This window comes from Heterocephalus glaber, unplaced genomic scaffold, assembly GCF_053883595.1.
Source record: "Heterocephalus glaber isolate CG9 unplaced genomic scaffold, H.glaber_assembly_v1.0 deba00000470, whole genome shotgun sequence".
Lineage (NCBI taxonomy): Eukaryota > Metazoa > Chordata > Mammalia > Rodentia > Bathyergidae > Heterocephalus > Heterocephalus glaber.
Genome location: NW_028258145.1, coordinates 27,544,653 through 27,551,074, shown reverse-complemented (window position 1 = coordinate 27,551,074; position 6,422 = coordinate 27,544,653). Strand labels below are relative to the sequence as shown.

The 6,422-nt window shown below is 39.8% G+C and overlaps 1 pseudogene; it reads right to left on the bottom strand.

The window, feature by feature from the left end:
* Positions 1-2,396: 2,396 nt before the first annotated feature.
* Positions 2,397-4,331, bottom strand: LOC101720867 (heat shock cognate 71 kDa protein pseudogene; annotated as a pseudogene).
* Positions 4,332-6,422: the final 2,091 nt, after the last annotated feature.

Genomic DNA, 6,422 nt, shown 5'->3' with positions numbered 1-6,422 from the left:
CTTCCTTCCTTAGCCACTTTTTCATAAGGCAAACTGTTTGCTATGCATTATGTCTCTTTCAAATTAAGTTTTAGTTCCTGGAGGGCAGGAGCTATATTGTTCAACCATTCATTTCCTACAACCCTTCCACATAGCAGTTTGCCTAGGGTGGATGATCAATACAACTGTATTAAACTAAGTAGGTTGTATGAAAATAGTTGATTTTAGGAAGGGAATATGAGGTGAGAAGACAGCAACAGAATAGAAATTATCAAAGAGCATGCTTTCCTAATACAAAGCAACAATAAAAATTAACAATAGTAAGAAACAGGAGGAAGAAGAAAGCTGCAGGTCCTTAAATAGTGCTTAGTGTGTACTAGGTACTGTCCTACCTGCTTTATGTATAGTCACTCTCAATGACTTTTCCAACATGAGCATTGTGGCTATACATTTACATGAATGTTATTCCTCTGCTGTTTCCTGGGAGCAAGCAGTGCTTATTTTGCTCCAGCTATTTGCACACAGCCTTTGTCCCACATACTCTTCATATTCTGAGCTGTGAGACCCCTACAAACTGGAGACAATGATGACAGCATTGTGTCTGCTCAGCTGGAGTAGGGACAAAACGACTGAGGGTCTGTCTGAAGAGTTTCTATATGCAAAGACTGTTTCTTAAAGGGAGCCTGCCTTTAGGGAGTTGCTACAAGGCTTGTCAGAATTAGTTTTAGAGAAAGAAATTGGCCATAATTAAAAAAAAAATTTGCTGAATTGTTTGAGAGTTGCCATTTAGATGGCAGTTGCAAGAACAGAAGCTATATTTGGAAGGGGGAAGGAGGAAGGAAGGAGTAAAGCAGAGAGAGAGAGAGAGAGAGAGAGAGAGAGAGAGAGAGAGAGAGAGAGGAATGCACAAATGCACAGGAGCTCTAGGTCCACTGACATTGATGGGAACAGAAAATCAGTACTGGCGCTGTGAGTATTGTGAGAACCTCAGGTGAAAATCAATATTAGCATGGGTAGGGCCTGATAGTGTTTTACTGTATTCATCTTGGCACTTTTTAAAAAGAAAAGCATGCATGGAGGCCAAAGAAGATGCAAAGTATGAAAGTCTGAATGTTTCTTTACAAAGTGAAGAGAAAGGAGGAGTAAAATAAAAATAGACATTCTTCTCTAAGAAATAATATTGTAATTAAGGTAGAATAGATAAAAATTAATAATTATGTCCATTATGAACATTTTTCACTCTTATTTTTTAAATTTTATTTTATTGGTACATTTTGGGTATACAGTATAATGACATTCATCATTGCAAATTTACACCTTTACGTAATCTCTCTTGGTTCTTATTTTTCCCCCTTCTCCTGTCCTCCCTTCAACCACTCCATCCCTATTTACAAAGACTTTGTTTCCATTTTTTCATTTTCTCATATTAATTCCATTGCCTCCTTTCCTTTCCCCCACCCCTCCCATTTCCCCTTCCCCTTTGTCCCTTTTCTTCCTATTTCACATTATCTATTATACATTTTAGTCCTTATTTATACTTTCAGTTTCTCACACTAGAGAAACTACTTGGTATTTACACACACGTGTCCTATTTATTTCACTTAACAGTATTGCTTCAATGTGCATCCATAAATGTCTCTAATTTCTCATTTTTTATGGCTGAATAGTACTCCATTTTATTAAAAAACTGTATTTTCTTTATCCAGTCTCCAGTTGATGGGCATTTGGGGTGTTTCCAAGTTTTAGCTATTACAAATTGTGTTGCTATGAACATAGGTGCACATATATCACTGTGGTATGATTCTTTTAATTCTTTAGGGATTAAAAGCAGGGGACTAGCTAGGTCAAATGGGACTTCCAGTCCTAGTTCTTTGAGGTATCTCCATACTGATTTCCACAGTGGTTGCACCAGTCTACACTTCCACCAGCAGTGGAGCAGAGTTCCTCTTTCCCCACAGCCCCACCAGCATTTGTTAATGGTTGATTTCTTGATAACAGCCATTCTTTCAGGGGTGAGGAGGAATCTCTGCATTGTTTTCATTTGCATCTCTCGAATGACCAACAATATTGAACATTTTTTCATGTTTATTTGCTATTTCTACTTCTTCCTGTGAGAAATATCTGTTCATTTCAGATCCCCATTTTTGGATTGGATCTTTAAATTTGGGAGGTATGATTTTTTTTTGCCAATTTTAAATACTTTTATTGAAGACATTGCATTTCCACTTATAATACAGTGGTTATAAAGTGCAATGGTATTTTTTCCCTGTGCACATGTTCCATGTTCAAGTATTGAGAATGTCCAGTACTTTACTGTAGCAGTTAAACTTTAACAACTGCCACAGAATTTACCACAAATTTAGGTCCTTCGATGTTTTATTGTGTGGAACAATGATAAATCTATACTTAAGGTTGGCTTAATCAACCTCTTCAGTGGTAGGCCATGAGGAAGCACCACCAGAAGGAGGAGCTCCCCACCAGGGAAGCCCCCAGGCATTCCTCCAGGCATGCCACCTGCACTCTGGTACAGCTTGGTAATGATGGGATTGCAGACTTTCTCCAGCTCCTTCTGCTGATGTTCAAATTCTTCCTTCTCTGCAGTCTGATTCTTATCCAGCCAGTTGATGATATCATTACACTTATCAAGAATCTTGTTTATCTTCATCATTGATCTTGCCCTAAAGTTTCTCATCTTCAACAGTTGCTTTCATATTGAAAGCATAGGACTCCAGTGAATTCTTGGAGGACACCTTATCCCTCTGCTTTTCATCTTCAGCTTTGTACTTCTCTGCTTCTTGGACCATATGCTCTATGTCCTACTTGCTCAAACAGCCCTTGTCATTAGTGATGGTAATCTTGTTCTCTTTCCCTCTACTCTTGTCAACAGCAGAGACATTGAAGATGCAATTGGCATCAATATCTATGGTGACTTCAATCTGAGGAACACCACAGGGTACAGGAGGTATGCCTGTGAGTTCAAACTTGCCAAGCAGGTTGTTATCCTTAGTCATGGCATGCTCACCTTCATATACCTGAACAAGCACACCAGTCTGGTTGTCAGAGTAGGCAGTGAAGGTCTGTGTCTGCTTGGTAAGAATGGCAGTATTGCATTTGAGAGGACTGTCATGATTCTACCAGCAGTTTCAGTGCCAAGGGAAAGAGGAGTGACACCCAAGAGCAGCAAATCTTGAACATTTTCAGACTTGTCTCCAGACAGAATAGCTGCCTGAATAGCTGCACCATAAGCAACAGACTCATCAGGATTGATGCTCTTATTCAATTCTTTTCCATTGAAGAAATCTCGTAGAAGCTTCAGGATCTTAGGGATACGAGTAGAACCACCCACCAAGACAATGTCATGGATTTGTGACTTGTCCAGTTTGGCATCATGAAGAGCCTTCTCTACAGGGTCCAGAGTGCCATAGAACAAGTCAGAATTCAACTCTTCAAATCAAGCACAAGTAATGGAGGTATAGAAGTCGATTCCTTCATAGAGGGAATCAATCTCAATACTGGGTTGGGTGCTGGAAGAGAGGGTTCTCTTAGCTTGTTCACATGCAATATGGAGATGGTGGACAGCTCTCTTGTTCTCACTGATGTCTTTCTTATGCTTGCACTTGAACCCAGCAATAAAATGGTTGACCATTCAGTTGCCAAAGTCCTCCACCTAAGTGGGTATCTCCAGCTGTAGATTTCACCTCGAAGATTCCATCTTCAATAGTGAGGATTGAAACATCAAAAGTGCCACCTTCTAAATAAAAAATCAGCACATTTCTTTCAGCTCCAACCATTTTGTCTAAGCCATAAGCAATAGCAGCAGCTGTTGGCTCATTGATAATTCTAAGTACATTAAGACCAGCAATAGTTCCAACATCTTTGGTTGCTTGACACTGAGAGTAATTAAAGTAAGTTGGCACAGTAACCACAGCATTGGTAACAGTCTTCCCAAGGTAAGCTTAGGCAATTTCCTTCATCTTTGTCAGCACCATAGAAGATACTTCTTCAGGATAGAAGCTCTTTGTTTCTCCCTTGTATTCGACCTGAACCTTGGGTCTGCCTGCATCATTCGCCACCATGAAGGGCCAATGCATCAAATCAGACTGGACTACAGCATCATCAAATCTTCAACCAATTAGACAATTGGCATCAAAAACTGTGTTGGTGGAGTTCATTGCAACATGACTTTTTGCAGCATTTCCAATCAGTCATTTGGTGTTAGTGAAAGCGACATAACTTGGGGTGATTCGGTTTCCCTGATCATTGGTGATTATCTCCACCTTCCCATGCTGGAAGACACCCAAACAGGAGGAGGTGGTGCCAAGATCAATGGCAACTGCAGGTCCCTTCAACATGGTTGCTTGAGTGTAGGCCTGGTTCTACTGGCGAAGAAATCACACAAAAGCCTCCAAAGCTGCCAGCATGTTCAATGAGATCTGATTTTTTTAAGTTCTTTATAGATTCTAGATAGTAGACCTTTGTCTGAGGGACAGTTGGTGAAAATTTTTTCCCACATTGTGGATTGTCTTTTCACACTGCTGGTGGTTTCTCTTGCTGAACAAAAGCTTTTTAGCAAGAAGAGATCCAGCTTGTTGATTGTGCTTGTTTATAGACAACTGAGGTCTTGTTCATAAAATCTTTTCCTACAGCAAGGGTTCTACCTAACCTTTGTTCCACAATTTCAGCATTTCTGTTTTAATATTTAGATCTTTAATCCATTCCAATTTTACTTTAGTACATGGTGAGAGATATAGGTCTACTTTTAATCTATGGCAAGTTGAAACCCAATTTATCCAGCACCACTTATTAAAGAGGCTATCTTTCCTCTAGTGAGGGTGTATGGCTCCTTTGTCAAAGATGAGATGGCTGAGTGTGTTTAGAGTTGTTTCTGCATCTTCTAATCTGTTCCACTGGTCCTCAGGTCTGTTTCTTTGCCAGTACCATGCTGTTTTTATCACAGTAGCTTTGTAGCATAGTTTCAAGTTGGGGATTGTGATATCCCCTGCCATGTCTCTGTTACCTAGAATTGTTTTTGCTATTCTGGGTCTCTTCTTGTTTCAAATGAATTTTTGGATTGTTTTCTCAGGGTCTGTGAAGTATGCTGCTGGTATTTCAATTGGGATTGCATTGAATCTCTATAGCAGTTTTGGAAGTATGGCCATTTTTACTATATTGGTCCTTCCTACCCAGGAGCAAGGGATGTATTTCCATTTTCTGATATCATCTTCAATCTCTCTTTTCAGAGTTTCACTCTTATTTCTAAGGATTGGTGGCTTCGATGTGATGGCCTCTTAGATAAAAACCACACATACACACACACACACACATAAAAGTGTCTGTGTTTCACACATATCACATTTAACAGAAAGAATTTAAGCTTAATCAACATTTTCAATTGCTGTTAGCGCTACAAAAACAGGATATTAAATAAATTGGTTCAATTAGATTCCTTTTAGAGCCAGCACCTGGAAGGAAGCTCCCCGCCTCCATCCCAGGCTCCTAGGGCAGAGAAGTTCAGCTGGTCCCAGCACCTGCAAGGAGGCTGCCCCAACACCATCCCAAGCTCCTAGGGCAGAGAAGCTGAGCTGGTCCCAGAACCTGGAAGGAAGCTCCTCTGCTGCCATCCCAAGCTCCTAGGGCAGAGAGGGTGAGCTGTGTGGGTGCCAGAAGCACCCCCTCCCATGGAAATGAGAAGACATGTAAACAAGTCTCAAAAACAGACTTCTGGATCACCTACAGCAACCCCAAAGGGAAACAAGATGGAACAATCTGATACTCAGCCACCTGGACTCCCTGAACTGGCAACAAAAGGGGATCTGGGAAAAACGTTTCATTTTTCATATTTCATCAGAAATAATTACTCAGATAATAGCAAATATTTTGCTCATGGTGCAAGACATGATTCATAAATCTAGAGAGGACACAGATAAAAAAATAGAGGAGCTGAGGAACATGATGGAATCCCAATATAGGAAACAAATGGAATCCATAAAACAGATACAGATTTTCAAGAGATTAAAAACTCCATCAAAAGTCTATGCAGCAGAATGAACCAATGTGAGGATAGAATTTCACATATAGAAGATAAGACTGCAATTAGTGATTAGGAAAAGAAAAATTGCTTTAAAATTGTGAGGGAACATGAGAAATCAATCCAGCAGCTGCTAGACGATGCAAAGAAGAATAACATAAGACTGACTGGAGTCAATGAAGAAAGAGGAGAGAGATGCAGGTGACATAAAAAATCTCTTCACAGAAATAATGGCAGAAAACTTCCCAAGCAGGAGAAAAGAGTTTGACATACAGATAAGTGAGGCATATAGGACTCCAAATAGACTTGATCAAAAAAAATCTACACATAGGCATATAATTGTTAAGATTCCAGAAACACAACAGAAGAACAAAATTCTACAAGCAGTGAGAGAAAAGAAACAAATCATATACAA